Raw genomic sequence first — 16,777 nt, forward strand, 5'->3', positions numbered from 1 at the left:
TCATTAAGGGCCTTGGGAAGTAGGCAGAGTCCAAACTTTAGATGATTGAAGTCTTCAGGGTCAGAAGCACTCACCACTGTCTTCCCTTAGATTCCATTTTTACTGTCATTGATGGATGATGTCAATAAAAATATCTATTCTTTTTCAGATCATTTCCCCTTATAGGTTATTGCAAAATATTGAGTGTAGTTCCCTGTGCTATACAGTAGTTCCTTGCTGATGATTTCATACATAGCAGTGTGTATGTGTTAATCCCAAACTGTTAATTTATCCCTCCTCCTACCATTTCCCTTTGGTAATAATAAATTATAAGATTTTATGCTTCTCAGAAATGGGGGAGCTGAAAGAGAGGTATCATTTTCAATGCAAAAGCATTTAAAACAAGATTGAAGCTTTAACCAAGATTATTAGATGTACATCCTTGGAAAGAAATCACTTTGTTTCTCTAATATTGACCTGACAAAGAAGACAAACCTTTTCACTGAACTTGCTTATAAGAAAGTGATGGAAATATCAACTGGAAGTGTTAGAAACATCTTATTTTACCCGAGCCTTATACACTGTTCTATGTTAATTACAGTTTGGCTCACACATCTGTTCATTGAAGTTACAATGTTCTCAATTTCTGTTACTGATCCTCCAGAGTGGACGCCAACATGTGTCCCCCTGCCCAGTGTCATTGGAGCCAATAGATCGAGACTGAGTTTGGTTCAAAAGCAAAGGAAACTTTATATTTTGATCAGAGAATGGAGAGGTGCTACCCTGTGGGCTGTGGGCTGGGCTGCTGTGTAGAGATCCTGTCAGAGTCACTGGGAGGGAGGGGGCTGAGCTCTCGAGGACCTGGTTGGCTGCAGCTCAGGCTCTATGTCACGGAGTCTGAACTGGGCCCCAGGAGCTGAAGTGTCGTCGAGCCATTCTGCTCTAGGAAATCTGGTCTGAAGTGCCGGGTGTGGAACCTCTGTATGCGGGACACTAGGAGCACCTGAAATTAGACAAAGCACAAAGGATAAAAATGGTTAGACTTTATTTTATTGCCCAGATTCTATTTTTATCTCCCAGGCATTTTTAAGGGGCTTTGCCTGGGACAAACTTCTCTTCTGCCTTTTGTCCCTTTCCTCATTCTTGGAGTGCTGCGGGTGCAGACCCTTCTTCTGTAACTGCTGAGTGCTGAGTTAGGAGGCTTCATACCCGTGGGCGAGGGTCAGAACTTCTCCCCAGCAGCCTCCAGGTGACGTTGATTGTCCCCAGGCCTCCTGCCTCCCTGCTCGTCCACCTGAGCACCAGTATTGGAAGTGTTATAGATTCTAATGACCTTTAAGGGTCCAGAAAGGAGATGTGCAGTGGCGCTGTGAGGTCCAGTTTCACTCCGCCCCACATTTGTTCGGCCACCTTAGGCTGACCGTTTCTGCCAGCCTAGATGCTCTGACTGACCGTTTCTGCCAGCCTAGATGCTCTGACCAACAGTCTGCGCTTTCTTCCATTAGGCCCCTGAATTAACGTAAAAACAGCACCAGGTGTCAGGATCCTGCCCGCTCAGCTCCCAGACAGTCCAGGGTCAGTGGTGATGAAGGATCATGATGGTCACTGAGTCAAGAGCCTTTGGAAGTAAACAGGAGTCCAGCCGGTCTTATTGGCCACCATCATCAGGGTGTCTGTAGGCTTTTCTATGGTGACAGCATGATATACGGTTCCCCCGCCAAGATTATTAGCTCCCCTCTGGGTACAGTAAGTACTGCAAGCAGTAGTCTACTCTTTTGGGACACACTCTTGTTGTTTTATGAGAGAAACTCCAGGTCAAGTGATGGTCACACGGGTCGTCATGGTGCCCCGTTGCCCCCGGTTATCTCTCTGGAGGTTGGAGTTGGAGGGCCTCCTCAATCGAGGTCAGTGTGCCCACGGAGCAAACCCTGCAACTTCAGGGCATGGTTGGGGGTTAGGATCACCACGTGGGGTCCGTTTCCCTTAGAAGGGAGGTGGCCTTTTGGGCTGCTGATTTCCAGGTTTTCAGATACCACCAGTATCTTGGCCAGATGTGGCGGTGGGCCAAGCCCCTTGGTGACCATAGTTTATCCTACCTGGATGGCATTCTTGCATTGTTCCATTTCAAGTGGTCCCAGTTTTTGCACTAATACTCCAATGGCGATTCACCTTTCACCAGGAATGTAAAGGTCAAAGGGTTTAGCTAAATTAGGGAGTTCCAGGGCAAGGGTCTGAATTGACTGCTCTTTCCATTCTTGAAAGGCCACTTCTGGATTCTATTCCAAAGGATCATCATCTTTTCCTTTCAGTGTTTCATATAGAGGCCCAGCTAGTAGACTGTAGTTAGGGATCCAGAGGCAGGAAACCCTGGCTTCCCCAGGAACCCCTAAGCTGTCTTCTAGTTTCAGAAAGGGGTAAGGCTGTAAATTGTTTCTTCCCTTTCCTGGGATGGGCTTCTCCGACCTTCTGTGAGAATGAAGCCCAGGCAGGTCACCGTAGTCTGTGATACTTGAGCTTTTTCGTGGACAACTTCTATCCTTTATTGGCTTGGTAGTTCTGAGGCCTCCTTAGTAGGGCTGGCGATCAGAATGTCGTCTGAATATTGAAGGAGTGTTTCCTTTTCCAGAGGTAGAACTTTTAGGTCTTTAGCTGAGCTTTCCCCAAAGATGGTGTGGGAATTTTTGAACCCTTGGGGCAAGACAGCCTGGAAGTATTGTTTTAGTTGTATGTTGAGTCCTGTCACTCACAAGCCAAAATTTCTTGTGACTCTGGGACTAATGGAATACAAAAGAAGGCATCAGTGAAGACTAATACAGAATACCAAGTCCTGGTGGTTGGTAGAATGACCAGCAGGGTGTAGGATTTAGGAACTACTGGAGGTATATCCTCAGTGGCTTCACTGACTGTCCTGACATCCTTTACCAGGACTCCAGCAGCCCATGGGGCTCTCGAGGTCAGGCCAATCCCAGGATATGGAGCTCACCTGGGCAGGTACCCTACCCCCACCCCAGCCCACGGGGCTCTCGTGTTCAGGCCCCTCCCAGGATATGGGATTCCCTGGGCAGGTCCTCTGCAGTCCATGGGGCTCCCGTGGTCAGGCCCCTCCCAGGATACAGAGCTACCCTTGCAGGTACCTTGGCAGGGTTGGGCACACAGGAACTGTGCACATAGCCCTCATTGCAGAGCACTCCCAGCTCACCTGTCGCTCAGATCTGACACAGAGCACCTCAGAGCAGGACTTGAACTAACAAACAGCAGCTCTGACAGGTCTGTGACCCTGGGCATCACTCTGTGCGGCCTCCTCCACCTGGTCTTCCAGAGACTTCCACTGCACCCGGGGCACCAGGCCTCTGTCTCCAACCACCACCCACCCCTCCTCTCCCTGACTCCTGGGTTCCTCTCATTAGGAGAGGGTTTTCTTGAAGTTGTCTCCCACTCATGGGCCAGATAATATAATTAGAAAACAAGCCAGAGCTGCAGCCCCTTGTCTATCCTGACTCTCAGGAGCCCACACCTGTTCCTTGGACCTGGCCAATTCAGCAAGTTCCATTTTCAGCAACTGTGAGCCCCTCAGAGGTGATTATTGGCTGGCTTGGGAAGCCTGACCGTGCCAGCCAGCCCTCCCCAGGTGTGCCTGGGTTGAGATCAATATAAACACCGCTCCAGGCAGCAAGAGCCCCTGCAGCTGTGCCTGACGCCATTTTCTCTGCCCTGTCAGCAGTCTCGGGGCTGGGCTGGTGGGAGGGAGTGAGAGGCCACGGCTTTGTGGGTGTCCCAGTGTGAGTGGGGCTCTGCTGGACTTTCTGCAGCAGTTGCCAAGATGCTACCTGCTAAAGAAGAGGATGTGTCACCCACACCTGCCGCTGGAATTTCTCCCTGGGCACAGGTGAGGAAGGAAGAAAGCAGTGGGGGCCGGGACAGCAGGGGTATCTCAGGCAGGGAAATGGAGAGCTTCCAGAAGAGCACCCAGGGCCAGGACCATCCTGGCTGGCCTGCAGGCACCAAGTCAGCTGGCATGCTGTCCCTCATGTGGCTCCATGGCCCTTCCTCTAGGTTTTCAAGTCCTTGTACATATTCAGGTGTTTAGCCTTGGAAGGGTGGGAACATTTCAGCAGCAGCTGGCCTGGGGCTCGGCCCACGTTTACTCACAGATACCTCGGCACGGTCCCCCAGCTTTGCAGTGAGGACGCTTGTTGCGAGGAGCATGCTGGCTGAATGGGAGATGATTCCCCACCACTGACCAACTTCAGAATTGTTTGCAATTGGAGCAAGTGCCCTGAAACGGTTTTCCTCTGTGTAACTGGTGGGTTCTGTTCTTTTTTATCTTTTTTTCGTTTTTGGTTCAAGGTAGATTTTATTCCTCTTTTGTGTATTTACAGATATAAGCATGGAAATAATTTATTCATATAAATACATGTATGTGAAGGGAAGAATATTTTTCTGTTTTACTTTTTTTAATTTTATTTTTTTATTTTGAATTTAATTTTATATTTTTATACAGCAGGTTGTTTTTGGTTATCTACTTTATACATATAAATGTATACATACCAATCCCAATATCTCAACTCCTCCCACCACCATCCCCAACAGCTTTCCCCCCTTGTTGTCCATACGTTTGTTGTATACATGTATTGCTCTATTTCTGCCTTGCAAAACGGTTCATCTGTACAATTTTTCTAGGTTCCACATATATGCATTAATATACAAGATTTGTTTTTCTCTTTCTGACTTACTTCACTCTGTATGACAGTCTCTAGATCCATCAACGTCTCTACAAATGTCCCAATTTCATTCCTTTTTATGGCTTAGTAATATTCCATTTTATACATGTACTACATCTTTATGCATTCGTCTGTCTGTGGGCATTTAGGTTGCTTCCATTTCCTGGATAGTGTAAATAGTGATGCAATGAACATTGTGGTGAATGTCTCTTTTTGATTTATGGTTTTGTCTGGGTATATGCCCAGTAGAGGGATTGCTGTATCATTTGGTAATTCTATTCTTAGTTTTATAAGAAACTCCATAATGTTCTCCACAGTGACTGTATCAATTTACGTTCCCAACAATAGTGGAAGAGGATTCCTTATCTCCACACCGTTTCCAGCATTTGTTGTTTGTAGATTTTCTGATGATGCCCATTCTAACAGGTGTGAGGTGATACACCATGGATGAGTCTATTTCGTTGAGCAAAGAGTAGGTCTTGTTTATTACGTATTTGGCTTATGGAATGGTATGTGTGCTAATTTCAATCTGTTTTTATACAGCAGCCCAACTCAACTTTCCCCTTAAGCAAGCATAAGGTTTTTATCTAAATGTGAGACTCTGTTCGGTTTTGTAATTCAGTTTATGTGTAGCCAAGTTTACACTCCCTCTATTAGTGATATCTTATGATAATTATCTTTCTTTGTGTGATATATTTCTCTTAGAATCATCATAATTAAATCCACTCAATTTGCTGCTACAGGCCTGATGACATTGATTTCACTGCTGAGTGATATTCCGTTGTACGTAAGTAGCACAACTTCTTTATCCATTTTTTTCTTTCTGGGATATTTAATTTGTACTGGACTCGAGGTTCTTGTAAACACAGCAGCCCTAAATTTTGTGTTGGCTGTGTCTTGTTGATTTTAATTTTCCTAAGCTATAGGGCCAAAAGTGGAAGTGCCCTAGGCTCTGTAGCTTTGTTTTTTAGATGTTTCAGGATACACCATGAACATCTCCAGAGTGTCTGTTGGCAATTTACATCCCGCCCATCAGCATAACACGGCTCCCTGTTCTCCATGGCCTGTCCTGTGTTTCTGGTTTTTACACTTTATTCAGATGGCCTTTTTGACGAATGGGAAATGTGACTTCATTGTAGTGTGGATTTCCATTGCTGGAGTGCTTGGTTGGCCAAAATGTTCATATGCGTTTTTTCCTGAATATATTCAGGAAAAATGTATACGCACTTTTTGTCCATGTGCATCACTGTCAAAGATCTGCCGCTTTTCATATGCTTTAAATGCAATTCCAATCTACCTCTTGAAATATGATTCCTGCAATTCTGCCTCGTTTTCAAGTCCTCTTTGCAGACTTACTTCGATATATTTTTGCCAATAGCTGTCATTTATCTCTGCAGGTTTGTGAATTACAGTGCCCCTGAGCTCCTTTCTTAACTCGCTTCCTTGTAAGCTGGCCACAAAACTGCAGGTTTGCTTCAGGCCATAATCAGGGTCCAGCACGGCACTCTGAGCCTTTGGTTAATTCCTCTTCCTGGTGGGAAATTAGAGTTAAATGTGCCCCTCCAGATACCTGCCTCACTCCCAGCCACATGGTGATGTATGTCCTCAGGTTTGAGGCCATATGTGATGGGTTCCTCATCTTTTGATGATGTGGCCCCACTGGTGTGTGAACACTCCTGCCTGGTTCCCATCCCCTTGGTGATGTGGGCCCTCTGGTGAGACTCTGATCCTGGTTGGGTTCCTCACACATCCGTGAGGTGAGCCCTCTTCTCTGAGGTCACTCCTGCCTGGCTGGCACAACCCGCCTTGTTGACTTCGGCACCCTGGTGGCAGTTGGAGCCTGCTGGGAGCCTCCTTCCCGCGGTGATGAGGCCCTCTGGCGTCAGACCCTAATGGCGGGGTTCCCACATTTTCTGATACGTGCTAAGTGGTACGAGGGCACTCCTGCCAGGTTCCCATCCTCATGAGCGTGTGGGCCTTCTGTTCTGAGGTCCTAACGGCTGGGTTGCTCACACTTTCATGATGTGGGCCCTCTGCTGTGAGGTCAATCCTGCCTGGCTGGCGCACGTCGCCTTGGCGACGTGGACCCTCTGGTGGCAGTTGGAGTGTGCTGGGGCCTCCTCCCCTCAGTGATGAGGGCCTTCTGGTGTCAGGCCCTAAGTGCTGGGCTCCACACATTTTCTGATGTGTGCCCAGTGGTGCGAGTCACTCCTGCCAGGTTCCCATCCCCATGGGCATGTGGGACTTCTGTTCTGTGGTCCCAACTGCTGGGTTGCTCACAGTTTCATGATGTGGGCCCTTTGCTGTGTGTTCACTCTGGCCTGTATCCCATAGTGTCAGTGCTCTGGGCCTCCAGCTTGGAGTTTCCAACTTCTCGATTCCTCACCTTTTTTATTCTATGGGCCCTCGGTTGTGCGTCTCCTCCTGCATGCCTCACTCCCAGCCCCTTCGTGATGTGTGTCCCCTTGTTTGAGGCCACATGTGCTGTGTTCCTCACCTTTCTATAATGTGGCCACACTGGTGTGAGGACACTCTTGCCTGGTTCCCATTCCCTTGGTGATGTTGGCCCCACTGCTGTTAGGACAGTCTTGCCTGGTTCCCATCACCTTGGTGATGTTGGCCCTCTGGTGAGAGTCTGATCCTGGTTAGGTTCCTCACCCTTCTGTGAGGTGGGCCCTCTGCTCTGAGCTCACTCCTGCCTGGCTGGCACACCCCGCCTTGGCAACGTCGGCCATATGGTGGCAGTTGGAGCCTGCTGGGAGCCTCCTCCCCTCAGTGATGAGGGCCCTCTGGCCTCAGGCCCTAACTGCTGGGTTCCCACATTTTCTGATTCGTGCTAAGTGGTGCAAGGACACTCCTGCCAGGTTCCCATCCCCATGGGGATGTGACCCTTCTGCTCTGAGGTCCCAACGGCTGTGTTGCTCACAGTTTCATGATGAGGGCCCTCTGGTGTGAGTTCACTCCTGCCTAGATCCCATAGCCTCGCTGCTCCTGGCTGCCTGCCGGAGGTTCCAACTGTGGGATTCCTCACCTTTTTTATTCTATGGTCCCTCTGTTTTGAGGATCCTCTGGCCTGCCTCACTCCCAGCCCCTTGGTGATGTGTGTCCTCAGGTTTGAGGCCACGTGTGCTGGGTCCCTCAAATTATGGTGATGTAGCCCCACTGGTGTGAGGACACTCCTGCCTGGTTCCCATTCCCTTGGTGATGTTGGCCCTCTGGTGACAGTCTGATCCTTGTTGGGTTCCTCACACTTCTGTGAGGTGGGCTTTCTGCTCTGAGGTCACTCCTGCCTGGTTGGCACACCCCGCCTTGGTGACATCGGCCTTATGGTGGCAGTTAGAGCCTGCTGGGAGCCTCCTCCCCTCGGTGATGAGGGTCCTCTGGCCTCAGGTCCTAACTGCTGGGTTCCCACATTTTCTGATTCGTGGAAGTGGGCCGAGGACACTCCTGTCAGGTTCCCATCCCCATAGGGATGTGGGCCTTCTGCTCTGAGGTCCCATCCGCTGGGTTCCTCACAGTTTCATGATGTGGGACCTCTGCTGTGAGTTTGCTGTGGCCTGGATCCCATAGACTCTGTGCTCTGGGCGGCCTACTGGCCGGTTCCAACTGCTGGATTCCTCACAACTTTTATTCTGTGGGCTCTGTTTTGTGAGGATACTCCTGCTTGCCTCCTCCTAGCCCCTTGGAGATGTGGGTCCCCTGTTTTAGGCCACATGTTCTGGGTTCCTCACCTTTCTATAATGTGGCCACACTGGTGTGAGGACCCTCCTGCCTGGTTCCGATCCCCTTGGTGATGTGGGCCCTCTGGTGAGAGTCTTATCCTGGCTGGTTTCCTCACCCTTCTGTGAGGTAGGCCCTCTGCGGTGAGGTCACTCCTGCCTGGCTGGCACACATCACCTTGGTGACGTGGGCCCTCAGTTGGGAGTTGGTGTCTGCTGCGAGTCTCCGTCCCTCGGTAATGAGGGCCCTCTTGCGTCAGACCCTAACTCCTGGGCTCCCAAAATTTGCAGATGTGCGACCTGTGGTGCGAGTACACTCCTGTCAGGTTCCCAACCCCATGGGAATTTGGGCCTTCTGCTCTGAGGTCCCAACGGCTGGGGTGCTCACAGTTTCATGATGAGGGCCCTCTGATGTGCGTTCATTCCGGCCTAGATCCCATAGGCTTGCTGCTCCTGGGCGCCTGCTGGGAGGTTCCAACTGCGGGATTCCTCACCTTTTTTATTCTATGGGCCCTCTGTTTTGAGGCTCCTCCTGCCTGCCTCAATCCCAGCCCCGTTGTGATGTGTGTCCTCTGGTGTGAGGCCACGTGTGCTGGGTCCCTCACCTTTCGATGATGTGGCCCCAATGGTGTGAGGACACTCGTGCCTGTTTCCCAGCCCCTTGGTGATGTGGCCCCTCTGGTGAGAGTCTGATCCTGGCTGGGTTCCTTACCGTTCTGTGAGGTGGGCCCTGTGCTCTGAGGTAACTCCTGCCTGGCTTGCTCCCATTGCCTTGGTGACGTCGGCCCTCTGGTGGCAGTTGGATCCTTTCGGAGACTCCTATCCTCGGTGATGAGGTCCCTCTGGCGTCAGGCTCTAACTGCTGGGCTCCCCAGGTTTTCTGATGTGAGCCCAGTGATGCCAGGACACTCGTGAAATGTTCCCATCCCCATGGCGATATGGGCCTTCTGCTCTGAGGTTCCAACGACTGGGTTGCTCACAGTTTCCTGATGTTAGCTCTCTGGTGTTAGTTCACTCATTCCTAGATCCCATAGCCTCTGTACTCTGGGCCGCCTGCTGGGAAGTTCCAACTGCTGGGTTCCTCACCTTTTTTATTCTTTGGGCCCTGTGTTGGGAGGCTCCTCCTGCCTGTGTCACTCCCAGCCCCTTGGTGATGTAGGTCCTCTGGTTTGTGGCCACATGTGCCAGTTTCCTCATCTTTTAGTGATGTGGCCCCACTGGTGTGAGGACACTCGTGCCTGGTTCCCGTCCCCTTGGTGATATGGGCCCTCTGGTGAGAGTCTGATCCTGGTTGGGTTCCTCACACTTCTTTGAGGTGGGCCGTCTGCTGTGAGGTCACTCCTGCCTGGCTGGCACACCCCGCCTTGGCGACGTGGGCCCTCTTGTGGTAGTTGGAACATGCTGGGAACCTCCTCCCTTCAGTGATGAGGGCCCTCTGGCGTCAGGCCCTAACTGCTGGGTACCCACATTTTCTGATATGTGCTAAGTGGTGCGAGGACACTCCTGCCATGCTCCCAACACCTTGGGGATGTGGACCTTCTGCTCTGAGGTCCAAATGGCTGGGTTGCTCGCAGTTTCATGATGTGGACCCTCTGCTGTGAGTTTACTGCGGCCTGAATCGCATAGACTTGGTGCTCTTGGCCGCCTGCTGGGAGGTTCCCATTGCTGGATTCCTCAGCTTTTTTATTCTATGGGCCCTGTGTTGTGAGGCTACTCCTGCCTGCCTCATTCCGAGCCCCTTGGAGATGTGGGTCTTCTGGTTTAGGCCACATGTGCTGGGTTCCTCACCTTTCTATGATGTGGCCACACTGGTGTGAAGACTCTCCTGCCTGGTTCTGATCACCTTGGTGATGTGGGCCCTCTGGTGAGAGTCTTATCCTGGCTGTGTTCCTCACCCTTCTGTGAGGTAGGCCCTCTGCGGTGAGGTCACTCCTACCTGGCTGTCACACGTCACCTTGGCGACGTGGGACCTCAGTTGGGTGTTGGTGCCTGATTGGAGTCTCCTCCCCTTGGTAATGAGGGCCCTCTGGCGTCAGGCCCTAACTCCTGGGTTCCCTAAATTCTCTGATGTGTGCCTGTGGTGCGAGTACACTTCTGACAGGTTCCCAACCCCATGGGAATGTGGGCCTTCTGCTCTGAGATCCCAACGCCTAGGTTGCTCACAGTTTCATGATGACGGCCCTCTGGTGTGAGATCACTCCGGCCTGGATCCCATAGTCTCGCTGCTCCTGGCCGCCTGCTGGGAGGTTCCAACTGCGGGATTCTTCACCTCTTTAATTCTATGGTCCCTCTGTTTTGAGGCTCCTCCTGCCTGCCTCAATCCCAGCTCCCTTGTGATGTGTGTCCTCTGGTTTGAGGCCACGTGTGCTGGGTCCCTCACTTTTCGGTGATGTGGCCCCACTAGTGTGAGGACACTCCTGCCTGGTTCCCATTCCCTTGGTGATGTGGGCCCTCTGGTGAGAATCTGATCCTCTTTAGTTCTTCACACTTCTGTGAGGTTGACCCTCTGCTCTGAGGTCACTCCTGCCTGGTTGTCGCACTCCGCATTGGCGACGTCGCCCCTCTGGTAGCAGTCGGAGCTGGCTGGGAGCCACCGCCCCTCGGTGATGAGGGCCCTCTGGCATCAGGCACTAATTGCTGGGCTCCCCACATTTTTTCATGTGTGCCCACTCTTGCGATGACACTCCTGCTTGTTTCCCTTCCCCATGGGGATGTGGGCCTTCTGCTCTGAGGTCACAATGGCTGGGTTGCTTACAGAATCACAATGAGGGCCCTCTGTTGTGAGTTCATGCCGGCCTGGATCTCATAGCCTCAGTGCTCTGGGCCGCCTGCTAGGAAGATCCAACTGCTGGTTTCCACACCTTTTGTATACAATGGGACATGTGTTGTGAGGTTAATCCTGCCTGCCTCACTCCGAAACCCATGGTGATGTGGGTCCTCTGGTTTGAGGCCACATGTGCTGGGTACCTCAACTTTTGATGATGTGGCCCCACGGGTGTGAGGACACTCCTGCCTGGTTCCCATCACCTTGGTGATGTGGGCCCTCTGGGGAGAGTCTGATCCTGGCTGGGTTCCCTACCATTCTGTGAGGTGGGCCCTCTGATGTCAGGTCACTCCTGCCTGGCTAGCTCACATCGCCTTGGCGACGTGGGCCCTCTGTTGGCCACTGGAGCATGCTGGGAGCCTCCTACTCCCGTGAATGATGGCCCTGGAAAAAATGCATATGCCCTTTTTGGCCAAGTGCTTCATTGACGAGGTTCTGCCACTTCTCTTATGCTTTCAGAGCAATTCACGTCTACCTCCTGAAATCGGATTCCAGCAATTCTGCCCCACTTTCAAGTCCTCTTCGCAGCCTTAATTCAATATATTTTTGTACGATTTCTGTCATTTATAAGTCTGCAGGTATGTGAATGACAGTGCCCCTGAGCTCCTTTCCTCAACTCGCTTTCTTGTGAGCTGGCCACAAAACCGCAGGATTGCTTCAGGCCCTAATCTTGTTCCAGCACGGCATGCTGAGCCTTTGGTTAATTCCTTTTCCTGTTGGGAAATGAGTGTTAAAATTGCCCGTGCATACTGGGCATATACCCTGAGAAAACCAAAATTCAAAAAGAGTCATGTACCAAAATGTTCATTGCAGCTCTATTTACAATAGCCCGGAGATGGAAAGAACCTAAGCGCCCATCATCGGACGAATGGATAAAGAAGATGTGGCACATATACACAATGGAATATTACTCAGCCTTAAAAAGAAATGAAACTGAGTTATTTGTAATGAGATGGATAGACCTAGAGTCTGTCATACAGAGTGAAGTAAGTCAGAAAGAAAAGGACAAATAGCGTATGCTAACACATATATATGGAATTTAAAGGGAAAAAATGTCATGAAGAACCTAGGGATAAGACAGGAATAGAGGCGCAGACCTACTGGAGAACGGAATTGAGGATATGGGGAGGGGGAATGGTGAGTTTTGACAGGGCGAGAGAGAGTCATGGACATATACACACTAACAAATGTAGTAAGGTAGATAGCAAGGGGGAAGCAGCCGCAAGGCACAGGGATATTAGCTCGGGGCGTTGGGACAGCCTGGAGGGGTGGAAGGAGGAGAGAGGGAGGGAGGGAGACACAAGAGGGAAGACACAGGGAGCATATGTATATGTATAGCTGATTCACTTTGTTATAAAGCAAAAACTAACACACCATTGTAAAGCAATTATACCCCAATAAAGATGTTAAAAAAAATATTTGCCCGTGCACACACCTACAGATAGTCTCCCATTGGTTCTCCTTATTCCTGTTCATCTTGCGCAGAAATTGCAAAGAGTGCCAAACAGGAGGTTAAAGGCACTGACTCTCCAAATGGGGAGAGTGTAAGAAAAGGGTCTGGAATGGTGAACCTGAGTACCAGGGGACGAAAACAGACATGAATGTAAAAAGGTTTCCCAGTCACACGGTGGAGCATACTCTGGGTTTCCCATGCAAATTTTAGCAGAAGGAAGAATCCCTTGAACCTGGAGAGTTGGGAACCATGGAATGGGTACCAGGCAGTATGACATCAAAGGGTCTGCATTTGCTCACTGAACCTCACCAATGCTATCAGCCCAAAGGGTCAAGCCTTATCTCTCACCCAGCTCTGGGTGTAGATGTGGTAAACCAAGTTGCATCACATGCCCTGTGTGAGTTATTTAAGAATTGCTCTCTATTTCACTGTCATTGTGTTTTGTTTTTGAAATTTTTTTTGACACTGGGATTTATCGGATTTTCACTGCTGCGTTAATGCCGCTGTACACACTCTTGATTCTCTTACGGAGACATAAATATCCACGGGTTTTAAGATTCTTCCTAGTCAGGTATATTCCTAGGCGTTGAATATGTGGTGTTGAGTCCATTTCGTTGAGCAAGGAGTAGGTCTTGTCTATTACATATTTGGCTTATGGAACGGTATCTGTGCTAATTTCAGTCTCTGGTTTTATGCAGCACCCCAACGCACCATTCCCCATAAGAAAGCACAAGTTGGTTTTCTAAATTTGAGACTGTTCTGTTTTGTAATTCAGTTCATGTGTAGTCAAGTTTACATACTGTGTATTAGTGATATTTTATGATGTTTCTTTTTATGTGTGACTTATTTCACGTAGAATCACCATACCTGTATCCACTCACTATGCCACTACGAGCCTGATGACACAGATTTCATTGCTGAGTGATATTCCATTGTACGTACGTACCACAACTTCTTTATCCATTGTTTGCTCTCTGAGATATTTACCTGGTACTGTAAACGAGGTTCTTGTGAACAGAGAGGTCCCAAACTTTGAGGTGGCTGGGTGTTTTTGATTTTAATTTCCCTAAGCTGTAGGACCATAAGTGGAAGTGCCATAGGCTGTGTTGCTTTGTTTCTTACGTGTTTCAGGAAACACATAACACTTCTCCAGAATGGCTGTCGGCAATTTACATCATATGCATCAGCATAATAAGGATCCCTGTTTTCCATTGCCTGTCCTCCGTTTCTGGATTTTACAATTTTTTAAATGGCCCTTTTGCCCTGGGGGGCACTGAGATTTCATTGTAGTGCAGGTTTATTTACAAGCTTCTTGGTTGGCCAAAAAGTGCGTATGCGTTTTTTCCTGAATATATTTAGGGAAAAAAGCATCCGCACTTTTTGGACAAGTGCATCATTATCGACGTTCTGCCTCTTTTCCTATTCTTTAAGTGCAATTCCAGTTTAACCCTTCAATCGTTTTCCTGAATTTCTGCCCCGCTTTCAAGTCCCCTTTGCAGGCTTACTTCAATATATTTTTGGAGGATAGCTGTCATTTATAACTCTGCAGGTTTGTGAATTTCAGTGCCCCTGAGCTCCTTTCTTCAACTCGCTTTCTTGTGAGCTGGGCACAAAACCGCAGGATTGCTTCAGGCACTAATCTCTTTCCAGCAGGGCACGCTGAGCTTTTGGTTAATTCCTCTTCCTGGTGGGAAATGAGCATTACATTTGCCCGTGCAGGCACCTACAGCTAGTCTCTCATTGGTTCCTCCTATTCCTGTTCATCTTGCACAGAAATTGCAAGCTGTGCGAAACAGGAGGTTAAAGGCACTGACTCTCCAAGCGGGGAGAGTGTTAGTAAAGCATCTGGAATGGTGAACCCGAGGACCAGGATACGAAAACTGAGATGCATTTTAAATCGTTTCCCAATCACACGGTGGACGATTCTCTGGGTTTCCCATGCATGTTTTAGCTGGAGGAAGAATCCCTTGAACCTGGAGAGTTGGGACCCATGGAATGGGTACCATGCAGTATGACTTCAAAGGGTCTGCATTTGCTCACCAAAACTCACCAATGCTATCAGCCTGAAGTGTCCAGCCTTATGTCTCAACCAGCTGTGGGTGTAGATGTGGTCAATCCCGGTTGCATCACATGCCCTGAGTGAATTGTTTAAGAATTGCTCTCTATTTCACTGTCTTTGTGTTTTGTTTTTGAAATTTATTTTGATAATGGGATTTATCGGATTTTCACTGCTGCGTTTATGCCGCTGTACACACACTTGATTCTCTTACGGAGACATATAAATCCATGGGTTTTAAGATTCTTCTTAGTCAGGTATATTCCTAGGCGTTGAATATGTGGTGTTGAGTCCATTTCGTTGAGCAAGTAGTAGGTCTTGTCTATTACATATTTGGCTTATGGAAAGTTATCTGTGCTAATTTCAGTCTCTGGTTTTATGCAACATCCCAACGCACATTTCCCCATAAGCAAGCACTAGTTGGTTTTCAAAATTTGAGACCCTGTTCTGTTTTGTAATTCAGTTCATGTGTAGTTAAATTTACATTCCGTGTATTAGTGATATCTTATGATGTTTCTTTTTCTGTGTGATGTAGTTCACGTAGAATCACCGTACCTGCATCCACTCACTATGCCGCTACGGGCCTGATGACACACATTTCATTGCTGAGTGATATTGCATTGCACGTACTTTCCACAACTTCTTTATCCATTTTTTGCTTTCTGGGTTATTTACCTGGTACTGTAGACGAGCTTCTTGTGAACACAGCCGTCCCAAACATTGGTGTGGCTGTCTGTTTTTGATTTTAATTTCCCTAAGCTATAGGACCATAAGTGCAAGTGCCATAGGCTGTGTTGCTTTGTTTCTTACATGTTTCAGGAAACACCATACACTTCTCCAGGGTGGCTGTTGGCAATTTACATCCTGCCAATCAGCATAACAAGGCTCCCTCTTCTCCATATCCTGTCCTACCTTTCTAGATTTTACACTTTTTTCAGATGGCCCTTTTGCCAGGGGGGCAGTGAGACTTCATTGTAGTGCAGATTTCCTTTACAGGCTTGCTTGGTTGGCCAAAAAGGGCGTATGCGTTTTTTCATGAATATATTCAGGAAAAAACGCATACGCCCTTTTTGGCCAAGTGCATCATTGTCGACGTTGTGCCTCTTTTCCTATGCTTTCAGGGCAATTCCAGTCTACCCCCTGCAATCGTTTTCCTGAAATTCTGCCCCGCTTTCAAGTCCCCTTCGCAGGCTTACTTCAATATATTTTTGGAGGATAGCTGTCATTTATAACTCTGCAGGTTTATGAATTACAGTGCCCCTGAGCTCCTTTCTTCAACTCGCTTTCTTGTGAGCTGGGCACAAAACCGCAGGATTGCTTCAGGCCCTAATCTGTTTCCAGCAGGGCACACTGAGCCTTTGTTTAATTCCTCTTCCTGGTGGGAAATGAGCGTTACATTTGCCCGTGCAGACACCTACAGCTAGTCTCTCATTGGTTCTCCCTATTCCTGTTCATCTTGCACAGAAATTGCAAGCTGTGCCAAACAGGAGGTTAAAGGCACTGACTCTCCAAGCGGGGAGAGTGTTAGTAAAGCATCTGGAATGGTGAACCCGAGGACCAGGATACGAAAACTGAGATACATTTTAAATCGTTTCCCAATCACACGGTGGACGATACTCTGGGTTTCCCATGCATGTTTTAGCTGGAGGAAGAATCCCTTGAACCTGGAGAGTTGGGACCCATGGAATGGGTACCATGCAGTATGACTTCAAAGGGTCTGTATTTGCTCACCGAAACTCACCAATGCTATCAGCCTGAAGTGTCCAGCCTTATGTCTCAACCAGCTCTGGGTGTAGATGTGGTCAATCCCGGTTGCATCACATGCCCTGAGTGAATTATTTAAGAATTGCTCTCTATTTCACTGTCTTTGTGTTTTGTTTTCGAAATTTATTTTGATAATGGGATTTATCGGATTTTCACTGCTGCGTTTCGGCCGCTGTACACACGCTTGATTCTCTTACGGAGACATATATATCCATGGGTTTTAAGATTCTTCCTAGTCAGGTATATTCCTAGGCGTTGAAT

Source organism: Phocoena phocoena, chromosome 2 (genome assembly GCF_963924675.1).
Source record: "Phocoena phocoena chromosome 2, mPhoPho1.1, whole genome shotgun sequence".
NCBI classification, from domain to species: Eukaryota; Metazoa; Chordata; class Mammalia; order Artiodactyla; family Phocoenidae; genus Phocoena; species Phocoena phocoena.